This window comes from Passer domesticus, chromosome Z (genome assembly GCF_036417665.1).
Source record: "Passer domesticus isolate bPasDom1 chromosome Z, bPasDom1.hap1, whole genome shotgun sequence".
Classification (NCBI taxonomy): Eukaryota; Metazoa; Chordata; class Aves; order Passeriformes; family Passeridae; genus Passer; species Passer domesticus.
The window spans coordinates 61539616-61560031 of NC_087512.1; the positions used below are offsets into that span (position 1 = coordinate 61539616).

Here is a 20416-nt window from a genome sequence, read left to right on the forward strand (position 1 = left end):
CTCAGAGTGCAACAGAGAAGGTGAGTATGCAGGACCACCTCAAGCTAAACTTTTGGAAGTTTGAAGGGGATGCTGATGCCATCAGGTGGCAGTTTTTTTTAGTCATGTACACTTTTTCTTCTATGTTTACTGCATCCTACACATTTCTTTCAGTCTGTCACTGTTTTTCACAAACTCTTCCTTTTCAATCCCTCAGATTTCTCTATGTCCTTTGATTTTTTCCTGGTTCTTCTCTTCTGTCACCTCTTTTTCCTCCCTTTTCTTTATCTCTTTGTTTCTTTGTTTCTTCTTTTAATGCAATCCATAGTCATGTTGTTCCATGCTGCTTTCATCTGTAAAAATTATATTAAACAAGATATAAACTGGTAATTCTGAATGATCCCTTCAATAAGCTGTCCAGGCTACCATATGGTATAGTTTTCCTCATGCATTGCTTCTGAGTGCTGCCTAGGCCATGAGCTGCTGCAGTACCTTTTGCTGTAAAGTTTCTGTCATTCTGTCATGCATTCTAGAAAACAACATGCTGCTGAAAAAAAAAATTGACATTTACTTTCATTGCATTCTAAAGTCCTACATGGATTGTGTGATTTTTCAGTGGTTCATGCTTTCTCATATCTAAAGAAGCCTTCCTTGTTCACTCATAGAAGGAACAGCTGGCAAAACAACCAGAAACAGACATATCCATTGCTTATCCATTCATTCCTCAATTAATCCATAACTATGAATAATTCCTTAAGCACAGGTCAGAATGAACCAGCTATATCTGGCTACATGTAGCTTTTTCAGCAAAGCAAAGCAAAGCAAAGCATGCCTTTTATTCTAGGATATTTTTAACTTCTTCTGTTGCTCCTAGTCTCTTCTATTTTGTTCCCAGTGTATTTCTGTAGAAGGAAAAAAGATACCTTCTCTTTAACACTGAAACTGGGTTTTATAGACAGACCATTCATGTTTTTAACACACATACCCATTTATCGAGCGGTTCTATCCATTTAATGTGTTTTTATCCAATCCAGACTGTCCCAGAACCTTATTGTTGTTTGGTTTTGTGGTTTTTTACCACCCCCTTTTCAGAGTTGGAAAACTCATTTACTCCAAGTGATAACCATTTCTTTGTTAAAATTTGTTTCATTGAAACTAGTATGGAGCCATGTCATTTCAAGCAGATTTTATATAGTTACCAATGTAATTGGAGTTAAGCACTCACTTGAAAGAAGAGTCAAAGATTTCTGGGTTGTGACATATTTTCCAGTATCTCTGCATCTATTTAAATTGAGATTGGGTTCAGTCTTTGAGTTTCACCTGTCTCCACCTTTTTGTGCAGTTATGTTGCTACATCTCATATCAGCGTTTTTTTGTGAAATGCTCCTCAGCTTTATGTTCACTGTTCCAGTTGTAATTTTTGTAATGAAGAGGTGTTCTGCAGCATTTGTAAATCAACTTGTGGAACCAGAGAAGTGCCAGTGCAGTACAGCAAGGTGTAGGCAATAGTGTGGAAGAAATTACAAGAAACAGCTCCGTGAGTTAAGGATTCTTGTGTAAGTCTTTTCAATTATATGCTTCTTCAGCCTGTACCACAATAAGGCTGGGATCTGTAACTGTAGGGATTGTGAATGATACTGATTTTATTTGAGAAGTCAGCTCATTCAGGTGCAGCTGCACACTCATGACAGTCTGTGCCATCTAAGCTGCAGAAGGCAGCTGTACTAGGGAATGCTGACGCATAAGCTTAGAGAAACACTTTGTCACTGGTTAAACAAGATACTCATAGGTTCTATCTTACCACTTGCACACTTTATTTCACAGCTCTGCATTCTTGAAGAGCAGATCTGTGTCTCACGACCTCTGGTTCTCCTGGGTTTATCTTCTAAGGACTCCTCTGAAGTATTGTAGCATTACTGCTACTTACTGGGGTGGAGAGAAAACGAGCAGAGACAACCTCTCTCTGTACCTGCTGAATTCCTCTATTTAGGGCTAGAGTGTGTTAGTCATCATGGGGGAATATATTGGTCCTGCATCTGTTTGAAGGAAAAGCAAATCTCTGTCACTTACCCAAGTGTAAAATTCATCACCACATGTAAGCACAAATTGAAGACGTAAAAACAGTCAAGACAAAAAAACAGCTTTTCAAAGCAGGTGGTCTGAACTTGGAGCAAAAGACATAAGATATCTCCTAATCAACCCGTTGATACTGTGATGTCATACCAAAGACATATTTAGTTCCATACATGCAGTTGCTTGCCAACTCACCCCCTGCCACTGAAGTAAAAAAAGTGAAGGCATAAGCCTACACATGTAAAGTTATGTCCCAGTCTAACAGAGAAGGCAAACAAAATGTAAAGCAGTTAGAGACAGTAATTCCAAGTTCCCAAATGCCTTGCAAGAATCTTTTCAGAGGTATTTATTGTACCTTTTATGTTAAAGAGAGTCAAATAATGTAAATTCCTGGGATAATAGCAACAGTTTCTTCTCTAACTGCTTTAACAAGTGTGCAATTATATCAAAGAAGCTGATAGTGATTCCTAAAACTTCCTATGACAAAAGACCCCTGGGACTTTTTTGAAGTTATGTTGATTCCACTGTTTATAGCAGTGTTTGAAAGGTGTTTGTGAAGCATCCTAAGGGTGAAGAAATGTGGGGGTTTTTTCTTATGGGATCCAGTTTGAGAACAACTTGAGAACTGAACCACTAGGGTGACATTTATGTGATATTAGTGTACTATTTTATTGAAGACAGTGAACTGCAAGGTTTATATTACCATGGTCTTGTTCAGCACGGAAGAAGAAACTGAATTCTTTACTTTTTATCTTCCATGAATCTTTACTTGGCTGCTGTGCAGCATCCCAGCAGCAGAGGTCTTGCTGCAGGCTGAGATTGCAAGTGAGGTGCATGAACTGGGGACCTCTGCATATCTCCAAAGCTACCTAAATGAGGCTTACATTTTACAGCAATTCTTACAGTCTTCCTTCCTACATCATTTGGCTACAAATCCTCTCCAATGCTAGGGATTTCCTTTAACCTTTGGCATGAACTAGGGGTATGAGAGCAAGCTAATAAGATGCAATAACTGTGGGTACTTTGTGGGCATTATGTGCAGTTTATGAGGTTTTGCTGTTTGGGCATTTTTTTATATATTTAACCTTAGTGTTACAACAACTGAAATAAACTGGTAATGGTCAGGGAATGGGATTTCCTTCTCGCTCCACATCAGCTGAATATAGGGTTATTCCATTTTAAAGAAGGATTCAAAGTTAATTGGGCTCCTTAACCTCTCCAATGGAGGTATGGGACTATTAAAAGGGAATAAAGGGTCCTGATAAGATAGCTCAGAGAAAAAGGGAATGCCATCAGTAATATCCTCAGCAATAAGATTTGGCTTTTGAAATTTAATGATGTATGCATATTTATTAAGCTCCAATTAAGAAATAAAAGGACAGACTGTATTTAGAAAGGAAAGAAAAAATAGATGCGAGACGAAACCAAAGATAACTTCATAAGCCAAACATAGACACAATTGTGTCAATCAGTCATTATCACAGTCCTTGATGGCCTTGTTATCTGGTACACCTGAGGCACAAGCTGGCAGTCCTCCAGGGTACAAAGTATGAGCAGAGATGCTGCAGTTAACTTTGATTGATGCCAGTCTTTCATAATTTCTGCAAGCAAACATCTTCACTATTATGTGACAGCATTATCCTCAGCACTAAGTAATTTATTGGGAAGTCTTTGCAGAATGTCAGCCTGAGACTTCTGCTCTACTCAGAAAGTGTAAATTCTTCCCCTCATTCCCCTCATCCATCTTATGATCTTAATTTCTTGACTTTGTGTTGTGATTTAGGAATAGTACTCCCTGATTTACTTCTCCCACTGAGATTTTCCAAACCAAGCACTCTTTCTCTCCTTGTCCTTGGAGAGTGGCTGGAGAGAAGAATTGGGAACACACAAGACAAAGATCGTAAGTTGAGATAAGAAAACAAACAATAACAGCAACAATATTAATAACAGAAGTATACAAAAAGAGAGAATGACTCACATGCAAGAACGCTTACTGCAGGGCCAGGCCAGACTTGACCACAGCCACATTTTTCCCAACCGGAAAGGAATGCCCTTCTTTAGAAGTGAGAGACAGTCCCTCTTCCCTGCCCCTGCCGGTGACATAAGGTGGTATCAAATAACAGAATGTCTTGCCCATGCCCCTTTCCCGCTGATCTGGGCTAGAGCCATGATATTTTGCAATCTCCCTCATTTTGTTTTTTATATGCTTTTTGCTGAATTATTCTTTAAAGCTAAAGACTAATAGCACTTAGTACAGTAGGTGTGAAAAAAAAGGCAGGAACCTGTTTTGTCTAGGTATGTAATTTTGCTGGTAAAACTCAGAAAAGATCCATGCCTCATATACTATCAGTCCCAGACTGAACTCCTAGGAGTGCTTACCTGACACAGAACAGAAGGAACTGAAGCTCTAAGAGACACAGACTGACAAATGTACTGTGGTCAGGAGTGTTTCCCAAATCCAAAGTTTCAGTGTATTGGTAATCATCCTAGACTATACTCCTCCTGTGTATATTTCAGATGTCAAGATTTTTCAGTGAGTCTGCAGAAGTTTACACTTACAGGTGGGCAGCAAAAATATTTTGATCTCATGTAAACAGTTTTTAAATGAAGAAGAACAAAGTCTATCAAACAAGTTAGACATCTAAATCCCTTTCATGTCAATGAAAATTTGGCACCTGGACTAGATTGGACCAGCAGAAGTCCTGTGCATTTCTGCTCGAATCGTACAAGTACTTTATGAAAATATTGTTTGGAAAGAGCAATGTGAATTATACTCACTATCTAAAAGATTTTGTATGTGTAATTTGATGACTATTTGAGATTATGTCAAAACTCATTTATGTTGAAGATGCACCTGAGTATAAAGAAAACAAATTTATATTGGAGTTAAACTAAGGAAAACCAACTTTCTTCTCTGAAACATGTTTTAGTTACAATATTAAGCCTTTTTTAAAACTCAAAAATGATAAATTATGGGGATAAAAGCTGGATTTCTTTTTAAACATCCTTACAAAACATAGAATTTAGCAAGGATCTGTAACTCAGGGACTAGATAAGCAGACTCGGACAACATCTGTATAACTGAGTTTACAGCTTGGAGGCTGTACATCAGACACAATAACAGGCATAAGCTACTGTTTGTAACACTGTGTGTTTACTGAGACTGGTGAGAAGAAGAACTAGAGCTTGTCCGATCCCCTGTGGCCTACTCCGCTCTGGAACTAGGCTCTGGTTTAAATACTGCCCCCCTCTAGCGTTCGTTTGCAGTTAAACTTGTAAAGTGCACGGTTGAAAGAATATCTTTCTTTTCTTTTCTTTTCTTTTCTTTTCTTTTCTTTTCTTTTCTTTTCTTTTCTTTTCTTTTCTTTTCTTTTCTTTTCTTTTCTTTTCTTTTCTTTTCTTTTCTTTTCTTTTCTTTTCTTTTCTTTTCTTTTCTTTTCTTTTCTTTTCTTTTCTTTTCTTTTCTTTTCTCTTTTCTTTTCTTTTTCTTTTTCTTTTTCTTTTTCTTTTTCTTTTTCTTTTTCTTTTTCTTTTTCTTTTTCTTTTCTCTTTCTCTTCTTTCCTGGCAATACATGAATACATAAGAATATTCCTCTATAAGACCTATGACTCTTCTTTGTCTCTGTTAGAAACTACCCACTCCAAACCTCCACTCATACATTACACTATTGTAACATAGCATAAGGAGTTAGAGCATTGAGACAGCTGAATTGAGTTACGGTGATGCAAAAGGTATCAATTGCTGAGGATGTTTGTTTCTTCTTCTGGAATAAGGTTTTTAATGGGAACATGCATTTTCCTGGAGAAGGTACTTGCAATGGAGTGAAAGTCATTTGACAAACCAGTTTTAGATCATCACTCTGTGGCCATGGTAAATCAGCCCCAAGTAAACACAATTTTGTTCAATAATCACAGATTGAGGAAATTATTGAAGTTATTTGGGGATTTGCGGATCACAGAAAATAGTTTTGTGGCTCACCTTGTCTGTCTTCTTTCCTGAAATATACCCTTAACTCCAGAGGTTTCAAAGGTGTCATCAGTAGTTAAGTGAATGCCTAGAGATTAAATTCTTAGTGTCTTCTGAAGTCACATATGAAAGACATCACTGGGCTGATTGCCCAGTAAGATTCTAGAATTTTGTTGTTCTGTGATGCATGGATTCTTTTAACACCTTTTAAACGTTTCATTTCTTGGGGTAGTGGAGGTTTTAACATGAAGTTTTGGGAAGAAATAAAATTCCCACCTATTCACTGGTGACACCCTGTTGCTGAAAATGGAAAGATTTATTTGCAGCATTGTTTGTGGCGTGACTTGTGGCACCTTTGTAAGATAAGGTATAAGTGCCAGGAGTAAACAGCAGTAACACAAATATCTGTGTGGAAAAAGCCAGGAAGTGGTGTGAGGAAGTGAATTTTAAAAGTCATTACAAGGTTATAACAGAAACCATTGAATTTTATGTCTTTGTGAGAACATGATAAGTAGTGTTTCTCAGTAAGAAACTATCTCTTATATTCAGAACTCTTGGCCAGCTCTGAATTTCTACCTCTTTGTCAGCATAGGTTCTCTACTTAGAGTGGATGTTCAGTAAGGCCTGGAAGTGCCAGCTGCAGAAGAGATGCGGATGTACTCCTTAAACATTGGTATGATAGAGTAACTAATATTTCAGACTCCATCTCTGCTACAGTTGTGACTTCCTTTCTGCTGAAGGAAACTCTTTCATTGCACAAGACTGTTGCAGCATTGCAACACTGTTTGGCTGGGGCAGGGCAGGTGCCATGGGCTGAGGCTCTGGGGTTGTCTTCTGAGCCTTTAGGCTGCTTTGAGCTGTTTTGTTTTGTAGAGCAATTCATGTAGTCTGATTTTATGCTGGTAGCTTTCAGGTGTCTTGATTAGAGAAATAGGGGTGTTATTTGATCAACAAGAATCCACAATAGGCTAAGCAAATGTCCAAGTGAGGGTTGTGCCTTGTCCATTTAACACATAGGCAGACAAAAGTTACACAGGGTGAACGAGTTTGGGGTGAGCTTTCTGTATTCGCCTCAAAACCTATTTTGGTAGTTTCAAACTCCTTCTTCTTCAAATGATTTTTGAAGGAGAGAGTAGTTAAAAAAAACCTAAAACCAAACAAAACAACAAATACACACACACCCCCACACACATGAACCCACAAAAAATAACCAACTGAAAGATTAGGTCTAATTCAGCAATAATTTCCTTTATTATTTATTGGTAATATTGTTAATATTGTTGAGATATTACTTCAGTTGGAGACAGTAAAAACTGGCAGGCATTCATCCTTTTATGGAGAGGAAACTGAGGCACAGAGAGATGAAGTGGTTTTATCAAGGGGATGCAGAAAGATAAGAAATTAATTTAAAGACACCACACAAAGATAACTTGTTTCTCTTTACTGCTTCAATTGAAGCCTATCCATGGTGGACTCAAATCAAGGCTATTAAATTGTTATGCTTCAATTACTATGCAGCAGGAAAAAGTCTTTACCCTTGTGATCTGGACAAAACAGAGTACCCTTCCAGCAGAGGTAACTCAATACTAAGTCTTCTTTTTTGTTGGCTTAGGAAGCATCAAGATGTAAAATTTTTAAAAACAGGGTAGTGGATTTGTTTTCATTGGTGTAAAAAACATTAAAAATTGCAGTATTCTGGATACCTCAAAATGTTACTGTCTAGATCCAAGTTTGGATCACTTACACTGCCACATGGGTGCTCTTCAGGCTATTAAGTGATGTGAGGAAAGCAGGTAGAACTCTTCCAGCAGAGTAGCAGTCAAATTAAATTGGCATCTCCATTTCAATGCCTCACATGGAAGACTGGAGCTGCTGCTCAAGGCCAATACAAGCACAAGAAATTCACCTTAATTCCAGAAGAAAATGGATGGCTCTTCAGGAGGCAGATCTACAGGGGCTTGCAGAAAAGGCAATTCACTTCAGATCTGTTTCCTGAAACAGATTTCCCTGGAAATAAGAGGATAATAGCCAGGGGTAAATTACATTGGTGCTGCTTATTGCTGCTGTAAGAGACAAGGCACTGGACCTGGGCTATACTGGTTTGGTTTTTTTATAATAGTGAGCTGTTATTACATTTTAATAAGATTCATCACTCAGGATCAGCCCTGTCAAGCCCATATAAATTATTTGACTAGAAGAGGAACAAGGGAGTCATGATTCCTGTAATTTTGAATGCCACTGATGGTGAAACTGGTTATGAAACCTGAAGTCCAGAAAGCCAGTGCTAACCTGACAGTATTTTACAACCTGCACTGTTTTTTCTGGTTTGGGTTGTTGTTTTTTTGTTGTTGTTGTTTGTTTGGGTTTGTTTTGTTTTGGTTTTGGTTTGGTTTTTTTTTTGTTTTGTTTTGGTGGGTTTTTTTTTGTTTGTTTGTTTTATTGTTGTTGGTTGGTTGGTTGGTTGGTTGGTTGGTTGGTTGGTTGGTTGGTTCGTTGGTTCGTTGGTTGGTTGGTTTGGGGGATTTTTTGGTGGTGGTGGTGGCGGGTTTTTTGTTTTTGTTTTTTTGTTTTGTTTCTGTCCAAGCTGTTTATCAATGCTTTTAAAGGGAAGAAATTGGTGATGGAAGCTCTGATCTCTCTCCTCCACAACACTTTTTTTGGTGACATTTTTGTGTGTGTATGCAAAATACCAAAATAGTTTTTCTACTCCTAGATCAGATGCCAGTGTCCAAATTAAAACCAATAAAAATTCAGGCTTAGCTGATCATAGTCTCCGCCTGCAATATCCAACACTCGTACAAGGAGTTAGTTTGAGTCAGTAATGCCATTTGTGAAAGAACTTTTACATTATAGAACTGGTTTCTGTATTGAAGTACGATAGCTTTTTCCTGAAGGATGAGACTATTTCTCCCCCTGCATGCTTCTTATCATTATTGAACTTGTCTGTCATAGCAAATGTAACACCAGTATTGCAGTTTTAGGAACTTCTGCCTTGGGTTTTCTGGGCAGTGCATTTTGTGTTCTTTATTTAATACAAGTTGAGACTAGACAGGATAACTGTTAATGGAAGTCAATTTGCTTCTGGCCTTGCTCTGAGCAGTCTTGATATGAGGATTTTGTTCAAGGCATGGGGCATCATGATCAAAACATGATGTCTAATCACAGACTTGGTTAACATCTTGGAATTTCAAGACCAGTTTATAATCATTTGTACCATCATAAACTATTTTCTTTGTTTCCTTTCACATACTTCTGAAGGCATTTTTTTCTCTTTCCCTTATGAAATTTAAATGTCTTTCACATTTCTTGTCTTCTCTACATGACTCTATTCTTTGATGACTAAAATTGTAGAAAATACTATATGAAAATAAAAGATCTATGTCTTGTGAGAACTATGCAAGCTATGTCTTGTGGTTTACTTTCTGCTGTGCTAGTGAAGATTGCAGATACAAAGTTTAAGGAATACTGCAGGGTCTGTCTGTCTATCTATCTATATCTATCTATCTATCTATCTATCTATCTATCTATCTATCTATCTATCTATCTACTTACCTACCTACCCATCCCCTTTTGGCTAGCAGAATTTCAGTTCAGCTGAAGCTTAGAAGGGTTCTGCGTTTCTCACCAGGAATATTTTCCTGGTTTATATTTTTCCTGCTGCCATGCCCTGTGGACAAATGGATGTTCATTGTATGAAATGTTTCCTGGCAGGAAGTTTTTGTCACAGGAAGCTTCTCATAGTGCAAGGGCCATGGTCAGAAGGCAGGGATCATGCCACTGCTGGTGATAAGGCTCCAGGGGAAACACAGTTTCTCTGTATTACGCTGGTGGTATCAACAACAAATACTGGACACTTAATTCTAAAGATGCTTAAGATTTGATCAGGAGACCAAGGCAAAAGAAGTACGGGGACACAAAAGAATTTATCAAACATATCTTCCACATCAGAAATGGATACTTTGCATTTTTTTACAGTAGATTAAGTGCTGAACAAGTAAACCTGTTAGCCTGAAGTGTAATCACTTGTAAAGCATGCAGTAGCTTGTCTCAAACACTGTCAAGGGCGCAGTAGGAACTTGCTGTAAAATAAGCCACCAAAGTGGGAAATTGAGATAAACACAGAAGGGAGAAATTTGTCTCAGGATGGCACTAATTCCAGGCCTGGCAGAGAGGAGATCAGTTCCCACATCCTGGTTAGTACATCTAGACAATAATTCCCACTGTGGCAAACTGTGTGAAAGGAAGTAACTGCACATATGCCTGTCTCCAGTCAAACAGATATTACCCCAATTTAAGAGGCACGTGGCACCTGTGACCACCAGTGACCACCGGAGCACGTCCCCTGCTGCCACCATGTGTGGAGTTTTGGCTGGGCAGGGCCAGCTCAGCTGGCAAGCCTCAGGTGTTAACTAAGCACATGGCCTTTGCCTGATGTGTGAAGGTCCCACCAACCATTGCTTTCAAAAGAGTGGTGTGAAGCCTCTGAGGATATACCTGACAAGTGTCTTTTTAGGAAATAATCTCTCCCCCCCTCATAATATTAGTAATCTTAGAAAAGAACCTGACCCTGTTTCCTTTTCCCCCAGAGGGACAAGATGAACTCTACCATGACCTTTTCTATCCATTAAAATGTTATATGTTTTGTCAGTGTAATTAGGAGTATGTTATTTGTTACAACTGAGTGATCACATCTGTAATCAACTGAAAGTATATAGATAACATCTAAAAGAAAAAAGTTATTTTGTACATGTGATACCTGCTACTGCTTGGGCAAAATGTTGGGGTGGGGAGGTGGGTCTTTATTAGTAATTTTTCCCCCTTTACTATTTTTATGCACATGTTTGATCGTAAGCTATAAAACAAGATGTCTCTGACACTAGAGATAATCCTGCTTCATCTATGTCTTGTTTTGTGGTGTCTCTTAGGGGAAAAGGTATTGAGAAAGTTTGCAGGACAAAGATGTTGTCAAATGTTTGATAGGAACCTGATGTGATTCTTCTTTCTTTTTATCTTCTTTCTTTCATATTTGTGAATTATTTTAAGACTAAAGTTTCTGTAAACAATATGTAAAGCTAATTTGCATGGATCTTTGAAAGGATTAAAAGATTAATAATGACTGACTATCCTGTGGAAACAAATTTACTTTTGTTAGCGAAAGGCAGTAGATATTAACTTAAAACAGCTATTTCACCTTTCTCACCTTGAGCAGCAGTCCTTCAACACCATGGACATATTTCACCATCAAGCAGCAATGATAGAACCTTTGTTTTTGCAATGGGTCAGGCTATAATAAATATTATTTTATTTTAATGTGCCTAATCTGTATACTTCTGACAAGAAATATGCTTATTTTCTTTACACTATCTTCTGTTCCTCTGAAATGTTTGCTTTGGCTGTCTAGAGGGTAAACACACACAGACGCACACAGACACATGCACACACATGCAGGAAGCCAAATAATGCCATGCTGTTTCCTGAAGAAATGTAATTGGATTATTTTCAAATTTTACACCAGAAGCTAAGAACAACATAGATACAAGCAATTGAAATTTGAGGCTAGGTTCAAACTCTTGGCCATTTCCAAAGATTACTGACTCGCTCAGGTGCGTATATAGGGATTAATTTGAGAAATAAACTCAAGAACATTTTTCTGTATAAGGTGATTTCCAAACACAATTAACTTGCAAATCATTCCTGAATGCTAATGAAATATGGGAGTTTGGTTGATGGCACCAGAGAATACAGTTTTGCTGGTGTGGATCAGGTTTTGTCCCTCTTAGTTGTCAGAAAAGATACAGTTACAATAACTATATACAAAGAAGAACAAACTTTGCAGTAGATGTGTGGAGAAGGTCTTCATGGATTCATTATTCTTACTGAGCTATTGACAGCTTAGATTTGCCTTAGCTCATGGCCTAGATTTTAAATGTGAAGCAAAAACTGCTTTCTAAATGTAATGGAGAGTCAAGCTTTTTACTACATTAAGACATTGACTAATTGTATTTCTCTCTATCAACTTCTTCAGCACTGAACTAAGCTTACCCATCATGGATGCTGAAATTTCTTTAACCTTGGGGTAAAACATTCTTTTTCTACCTCTCCATAATACAATCAACTATTTTATTTTTTATTATTAGGCAAACCCTGATATTTGACATAACTCCCTGATAGGTGCTGCAGTGCTTTTAGGGAATGTGGAATGATATTCCAGCGTGAAGGATCAGTTTCTCCCTCATGGTTGTGTGCGCATCTATGCACCACACACATTAACACAAACATAGCACCAGGCTTTCCAAGCTACCTACACAAACCATTAGGAATTAATTGTATGGACCAGGAGCTGCCTCCCCTCCACTAAAACAAAGGCTTTACACTTTTTCTGTCAGAGGAGAAAGGCCAGAGTCCGTGAAGCTGCCTAACGCACAGCTATCACTCAACTTTCAATTTTGGATGAATAGCCTTGGGAAAATGCTTCTTCCTAGGGCAAGTAAGAAGACATAGAAGATTTTCTTTTTTTTCATGGGGAAAAAAAAAGGCATCGAGGCAACATGGAACAGATGCAAGGAACATCAGATAGAGAGAGCTCAATTGTATGGCTTGGGGGACAAGTTTTGCTAACTTTACATGAATAGCACCTGTTTCCTTTATGCACTGTAGGGTGTGTAGGAGGGAGTTTCTTTATCCCAGCGTGTAGTAAAACTCAGTCTCTTTTTTAGAAAACCAAAGAATGTAAAAAATGTAGTCAGAATGGAGGAAGATGCATTGACTTGCAGGATTGCAGGGGATGAATTTATTTTACTAGGATTACTCACATAAATGACCTAAAAAGAAGTAACTATTACATGAAAACTCTGTAAGCATGATTAATTATTTAAATTCAAACTGAATCTCACTGAGTGTTTCTAGCAAGCTTAACTAAAGAATTTGCACAAAATGGTCTTAAAATCATCAGAAAAATAAGTAAATATTTCAGGTGAGCAAACTGCAAACTAAAATTTTTTATTATTAACAAGAATATAAAGTCAATAGAATCCTACCAAAATCCATGGGATTTTCTCAGAGAGCCTGAGAGCAGACTTGGACCCTAAGTGTCAGGTCAAAAAGTTGAACATGTTAAATAGCTATATTATTTAATTATTTTACTCCTGCTAGTCAGCTGCCAGCTATTACATTAATGAGGATCTGAATGAACTATGAAGAGTAAAACAATTAATTTAAATAAATGAGGAACCTTCTGTTGGCTTTTATAGCAGTAACTCTCCCAGAGGATTTTAGCTATCTGACTGGCTTCAAAGGGATGGAACATGACCCCAGCATTTTGAATTGCAGGCAAACACATTTGCTGTATTTCTTGCCCAACACAATTCTAGTGCACAATACGGTGCCATAAGAGATAAACAAAAGAAAAAAGTAAAGTATGTGTTCACAACAAATGTTTCTGGAACCTTTTGGCTCTCTGAATTGTGTCGTAAGTCTTTTAAGCGAAGGACAGGGGAGCTGGCTGTAGCTATGGAGATGGGAATTATTTGGAAGTCAGTGTCGTTTTTATTCTCTATTTTAGGCCCACAGTTTCCAGTGAAGAGTTCAGCAGGGTACCTTTTTGTCATTGTCACCTTTGAGCATGTACTCAGTCATAATTTTTTTGGCTGTGATAGTTTCCAGGGTTTTAGGTTATTATTATCATAAGGGCAGTAACCTTAGATATCTAATCCATTTCACGCCATGTAATATCGAAGGAAAACCTGTGTAAACCCTCACCTGTACAGACTGAAACAGCATCACTTTTCCATTGATCAAAAAAGTTTATTTTTTTATTTGTGCATAGGTGATCTTATACGCAATGGTTTGCCCTCCTTGTTAACAAAGATTGAGTGTTGAATGTACTAAAAGAAAAAAGTTCTGTCCCTGCTCTTGAGGGAGCTTATCCCAAGCCTTAAGAAATAAAAGAAATCTTTTGCAAGTTGTGCAGATTTTGGAGACACTCAAGTACTCAACAGTTGAACAAATTTTCTTCGCTACAGGTTGTCAGAGACCAAAATAGTTCTGCCTCAAACATTGACAAAAGGTTTTGTTCATTTTAACAAAAACTGTAAAAAGAAGCTACAACCAAAGAACTCCCCCTGAAGATACCTGGCTGGGACTTTGGACTGAAAGTCAAATTGCTGAGATTAGATAAAGGGAAAACGCATTCTTCAATCACCTGAAACAAACAAGTAAACAAAGAAAAGAATGTGAGCCAAACCCAGCAGCCTGCTAAGAATAATCTCTGGCTTGCTTTGGGGTGGGGGAGGCCGTAGCCCCCAGACCCATTTGCTGGGAGCAGGTTTGCACAGATTTCCCCCCAGGTGAGGTGGGAAAAGGAAGTTTTGGTGTGTTGCAACCTCTGCTCAGGGGCAGTGAACCCATCCTCCCTTAAACAAACTAGTTATGGAACTCCCAACCATGGGAATACCACATCCATGGGACAGTCACGTGAGGCACAGCTGAGAGGATGCCTTAATCCATACAAGGCCCCCTGAAGTGGCCCCAGAGTCATTCCTGAGGCCTTGTACCATAGGACTGCATGTGATGCAACAAACGTGGAGTCTGTTGTAAGAGACAATGGCAAACTCTATCCTAATCCCCAGGGAGGTGCCTGGTACATTACATTATCATCCAATCCTGTGCTTTTCAGGGGGGGCCTTCACCACCAAGGACAGTATCAATGGAACATAGTTGGCATCCACAGGGTGCTGATATTTTCCTTATTCTGTCTCTGTCAACACCTTTCTGTCCTCCCACCTATTTCTTTTTTTTTTTTCTTTCTCTCTCTTCCCCCCATATTTACTATCAAATAAAACCCATACCATTGTCACTGGCATATAGGCTCTTTTGCATCTTGATTTGGGCAGAGGCATTTCTAAGAACTTCAGTAACCAGATCACAATGCAGGTGTGTATGGGTCATGTGGCACCTCAAGAGGAGGCCTCAACAACTTCATCCTCTGTTTACACACGAGGTGTCAAGAAAATAGATTCATTTATGTGATTGTAAGGAGGAAGATGTTGTTCTGCTAAGATGAAAGCCTTCAAGGACCTGGCTTCTTTTCTGCTCTTGAAACACTTCTTACATAGTAAAAACAGTAGCATTTTACTGTTATAAACCCCCTCCTTTGATAAGTAGGATCATTAATTTCTGCAGTGAAAAGAAGTTTGTCACATACTCACATGCAAAGTGAGAAGTGTCAGTCTCTGATGCACTCTTGTTTTCTTTGTTAATGCAGAACAGCAGCTGATATTTGGAGGTTAGGTCATTTGGGGATGGGCCAGCAAAGGGTTGTGGTCTTCTGACCAGCTGAAGCCAGTTGATTTACATGGGAGCTATTAGATTGCCTTTGCCAGGCTGTTTGTGGGAAATATGTTTGAATAGCTTTGTTGGAAGCAGGCAAGAAAAAAAGTTAAATTCACTGGACAGCTTTTTTTTTTTTTAAATACTTTTCTGGGGCCTGGTCATGTCTACTGATGAGGACTTGAAAAAAACCTTGTTACTGAAAGATAGTGCTCTATCTTTTTGCTGTAATGCCTGACACTAAAAATGATGCATGTTGATTCAATGCTTTTCATTGCCACATTATTTCAGGATAAGATAGTAAAAATTTTGGCTATCCTACTCTGAGTCCACCATATTCATTCTGTCTGCTTCAAAATCTGGATGTAAATCCTATTCAATCAAAATATTTCACTAACCCAACTTCTAGCTAAACCAGCCTAGCCTTTACCAGCTGATGGTGATTGCTTACATTACCTTTGACTGTCTTGGAATTGGGGAAAAGAAGAAAACAAAAGAGCTATGACTGAGATAAAAACAGTTTGTTTGCACTGCTAGAAGAAAAGGAAAATTGCATTTAGATTACTTGTGGTGGGTCAGAGGCGTTTTTGTAGATTTTTGTCACAGTGAAAACTGTCAGATATTTCTGAGTCTGACACTCAAGGTGGCAAGCTGAGGGCTGTTATCATGAGAGGAAGATATAACACTACTTTTTCACAAACAGAATCATCAGAAACCTGTGATGTGCATCTCAATGCATAATAATGAAGGTTTTAACAGTTTTAATTTGATTCTCTCAGTTGTGAGACATACACAGCTCTACTTATGAATGTGCCCTGCGCATGTGCTCTGACCTCGGTGTCTGGCAAGATAATGGAACAGATCACCTTGAGTGCAGTCACACTGCATGTACAGAACAATCAAAGGACCAGGCCCAGCTAGCAGGGCTTTGGGAAAGGCAATCCGACCTGCCTGACCAACCTGACCTCCTCTTGTGACAAGATGACCTGCTTGATGGATGGGGGGAAGTTGGGGATGTGTCTATCTGGACTTCAGCAAAGCCTTTGACACTGTCTCCCACAGTATTCTCCTGCAGAAGCCGGCAGCCCACGGCTTGGACGGGGGCTCTCTTCTGTGGGTTAAGAACTGGCTGGGTGGCTGGGCCCAGCGCGTGGGAGTCAGCAGTGCCACATCCAGTTGGCAGGCAGCCAGACACTAGTTCTGAGGGCTGTGTCTTTAGCAGGACAGATCTGACCAGTTCCAGATAAGTTTAAGTTTTTGCATAATTTGAAAAGTAATCTGTGTTTCTCCAGTTGCTCTCATAAGGCACTAATATTTGATGAAGAAGTTGATTAACGTAGAATCATATAATGGGTCTGGGTTGGAAGGGACATAAAGTTCATCTAGTTCCATTGTTTGCCATTTCTTTTGACTGTACATCTCTCCACTCTACAAAAACTGTCTGCACACAGGTATCTTGAAATATAGGGCTCAACTTCATGTCTGCCCCTTGGCAGGATATCCAACTTCCTTCACAGGAGGAAAAAAGTATTAAAAAGCAAATGTGAAATCACATACATCCAGCATTTGTTTGGAGGTGCCTCTTTTGCTTTAGTATTTGAAAAAAGTCCCAAAATTGAAAGATAGGAATAAGTCCTCCTGTCCACTTATGAATTGTGCTTAATAGACTTCTCTTAATTGTGACTCAGTGCCACATCTTTAATGCAACTGCTTGGCATGCAAACACCAAAGAGTCTCTTGAGAAAGTCAGAAGGAAAGCTACTGCTGCACGTAGGCATCTTTCCTTATCTGCTCTGTCCCTTCATGAAGAATCACTACAGGGACAAGGAATCAGCTTCCTGATTGCTGTTCTTCCCTTATGTGTAAATGAGATGAATTAACAAATGGGATGATCTCTCCAAAATTACCACACATATAGTTGTTTATTTGTGAATCTATATGGTCACAACAGTATTATGGTTTCTCCTACAAAATTATAAGAAACACTACTTCATTCCAGGCGGGGTTGTCACTGAAATCCTCCATAATCATCAGGATAAAGAAGACTCTCTAACACTGCTTTGTTAGTGTTAGGGAGTAAGGCATTACTTTATTCTTGGAGAAGAGGTATATGTGGCTGACAAAGTTCTGGCCCACACAGATGCCAATACAAAACTTCTTTACTTATTTATACATTTTTAACAAACAAAGAAATTTATGCTTACTGGTTCTAATTTGCATAATTCTTTTCATTAATTAGTATTCCATCCTCTACTTGTTGTTGATTTCTCACTCTTCATGCTAATTTGGTCCACACTCTTTAGTCTTTTTATCATCTTTTTGCCAGACAGGTAGTCTCCAGCTTTACAGACCTTAATCCCCTCTGTAACTTCTTAACTAATGTTAAACCATGCTCTGAACAGCCCTGTATTGGGGCTGCCATCAGCTTTCACTTCCCTGGCTGAGTCTCCTCATCAGACCCAGTGCAGTTGTTATAAAGTCATGCTTCCATGAATTTGGGAAGGCAAGGAGTCTCACTGCAGTATGATTTCACCTCGTCACATAAACATGTTCTCTGCAACCAATTTAAAAACTAAAAACTCAAGGGATTTGTTCTGTCTTTAACAGTATATAGGATACAACCTCAAATAAATATAGTCTTCTACAGACACCCAGGCAATTAATTTTTTAGTTGCCAAAGTACTCTTGGAAAAATTGAAAATCCAACAAATTGATCATTCAGTTGCTAGTCTATCAATAAGAATAAATAAGATTTTGGCTCAGATTCCCCCCACCCTGAGATGAACTCAGTTGGTTAGAGCATGGTGTTAATAAAATCAGGGTTCTGAAATCAAGACTTAGATGGGCCATTCACTTATGAGTTGGACTCAATGATCCTTGTGGGTCCCTTCCAACTCAAAATACTCTGTAAATTTTTGAAAATATAGTTATCATACATGCAATGACTGGATATGGTCTGCTCATCCAGTTGAATAAGAAATATAAATGATGGTTTATATAAAAAACTGGAGAAATATTTAATACCAAATGAGCACTTTGTAATCAATTATTTAACATTCATATCAGAATGCACTTATTTCAAACCTTGAAAAAAATTATTTTTATGAAGTCAAGTGTGGACATGTGAAAAGCATTAATTTAGTAATAAACCTTGAAATTTTGCCTTAATGTATAGATTTTATTTGTAGGCTGTAGGCATTGAATGCCACTTACAATGGAACCTGAAGAGAGATCACAAATCTCTAGAAGTAGAGATAATTTTGCAATGGGAAAGGTAGGGGGGAAAATTCTGTTAGAAATATGCCCCACAGTTTTCTAATGATTCTTTCAAAGCTCAGGCAATTTCTGTTGCCTCAATGCTTTCATGAATTTACTTTTTGCAGCAGAAGAACATCTCACTATTCTCCAGGCTTTAATAAATCAAATATTTTCTCTCTGTCTCTGATTGTACTTACAAACCAGTGGTACAACTCTTCATCAACTTAAACCAGAGCTTGAGCTCCATGGGTGTTGATTTTTTTTTCTATTAATATCTGTGCATTGCTGTCTCATCTTCCCTCTATGGATGTTGTGAGTGTCGTAAATCTGAGCCTTTATTCAGATTGGCATTGTCCAAGTCCCCTGTGCAGCCAGCATGATGGAGCCTCAAGACTGAGCTCCACAAGCAGACATGACACAGACAGGTCCCTGGCTTCAGTCCTGCAGCTGGGAGGGGAGATATCAGCACCTGCAGTCTCACTGTCTCCTCATATCTGTCTCTACAACACCGTGTGCTATCCAGAAGAATTGCTGCATAAAACCTTGGTCCGTTTAAACAGACATCTGAGAATGACTCCTTGTCTTTTTCAAATTAGTCAATAGTTTGCAGTTAAGATAGTCAAAATGTTTTACTCGATCTTAAACTTTGTTTTCTTGCCTCTGGTAAGAAAAACTTGAAGCAAGTTGATAGAATCAAGCCTTTGTTCCTTGCTGATAAGGAGTAAGACCTTTCACTGAGGTTTTATGAGTTTGCTTTTTCTTTATGTTGAATTTGAAGAGTGTTTTTGTTACCCTGACTTGCTGGGGGAGGAAGAGGAAATTGGAGTTTCCTGTACTCTGTGTCTGAGCTATTGATGAAGGTGCTGTGTTAATACACTTGGAGGTAATGAATTAAATGTATTAGTTGTTCAAACAGCTGTAACTTTCTTTTTTAGTATTTCTCTGATCCATACTTATTACAATTGTCTCATTTCAAGAGTCAAATTTAAGCCTTAAAACCAAAAAAAAAAAAAAAAAAAAAAAGAGGAGGCCTTGTTAAGAACTTAATCTTGTAGGAAAATTCCTGTCATGTCTGTAGAAAGCAATACTGTGCCAAGCAGAGACAAACAAGCAGGAACCCCCAGGTGAAGGCAGGACTTTTACACTATAGCAAGCAACGCCAGCTGAAACTGGGTGCTGCTGACTTCTGGGGAAATGCGAGGTGCATTTATTCTGAATGTGTAGCATGGCTGAGGGAATGGTTGTTGTGCATGTGTAACAACATGACATGACATGACATGACATGACATGACATGACATGACATGACATGACATGACAGGACAGCCTGGAACTGCTGTGCTGGTAGTTTGTTACCTGAACTGCTCATAGGGCATAGAAGACATTTCCCTAGAAACAGTGATTTCTTTAGTGCTGGGTCAGATTAGGAGGGCTAGCCTGTGGATAAGCACTACCCTCACCCTCTAGGACTTCTCCACAGCACCGGAAAATTCTGTGATTATCTTGTGTTAGGTTGTATAATCTTCTTTCTCTTCCCTTCAAAACACTTAATTTTTTATACAATATTTAATATTTCATTCTTTTGAGTGGAGAAAATTAAGTCTGCTCTAAAAAAAGTTAATGCATAACTTCTCCCCAAGTCAGTGCTGCCAGCTTCAGAAATGAATTACTTTGTTATCTTCAGATACCAGATTTTTTCATTTGTTTGCAGAAGAATAGAAATTGTATTTCTGATAAAGTTCTTGTGATTAATAAGTGGCTCAAAATTAGCAAACTAAGGCTACTTCTCTGCTGTCAAAGAAGTTTGTAGAGTA

The 20416-nt window shown here is 38.5% G+C and overlaps 1 long non-coding RNA gene across 2 annotated transcripts in view; it reads left to right on the top strand.

Moving 5' to 3' along the window:
• The first annotated feature begins 2263 nt into the window (after positions 1 to 2263).
• Positions 2264 to 20416, top strand: part of LOC135289542 (uncharacterized) — a 28041-nt gene continuing 9888 nt past the window's right edge. For both annotated transcript variants that reach the window (XR_010352291.1, XR_010352290.1), the window contains exons 1-2: positions 2264 to 2394; positions 3836 to 3952. This is a non-coding gene — a long non-coding RNA (uncharacterized LOC135289542). The remainder of the gene's footprint in view (positions 2395 to 3835; positions 3953 to 20416) is intronic.